Source organism: Octopus bimaculoides, chromosome 7, assembly GCF_001194135.2.
Source record: "Octopus bimaculoides isolate UCB-OBI-ISO-001 chromosome 7, ASM119413v2, whole genome shotgun sequence".
Taxonomy (NCBI): domain Eukaryota; kingdom Metazoa; phylum Mollusca; class Cephalopoda; order Octopoda; family Octopodidae; genus Octopus; species Octopus bimaculoides.
This window is the reverse complement of record NC_068987.1, coordinates 61,559,179-61,559,627: the sequence shown is the minus strand read 5'-3', so window position 1 is coordinate 61,559,627 and position 449 is coordinate 61,559,179.

Here is a 449-nt window from a genome sequence, read left to right as displayed (position 1 = left end):
CTGGTGTTTCAAAGTTTGTTAATGTATTATACACAAAACAGGTCTACTAAATAATAGATTAAGTATTTAAACGCATTGCTTCTAGAAATAAAAGTTTTCAAAAAATAATGTCTATTTACTTTTGAGATGCCTGTCTATATAATTCAGCAGTTCGATGATGGCGAGTAAGCCGAAACTTCGGAGTCACTGTCAACCTTTTCCTTTGTATGGCAAAAAATAACGTCTATTTACTTTTGAGATGCCTGTCTATAAACCAGCAGTTCGATGATGGCGAGCAAGCCGAAACTTCGGAGTCACTGTCAACCTTTTCCTGTGTATGGCAAGACTTCTGCCCGTCCACCCACACCACCAAAACACCCTTTCTTTATAATTATTTCCTTTGTTTTCGACACAAGCCCCGGTTCTCGGCTACGAGGAATACGAATCTGCAAAAAAAATTGGCAAAAATC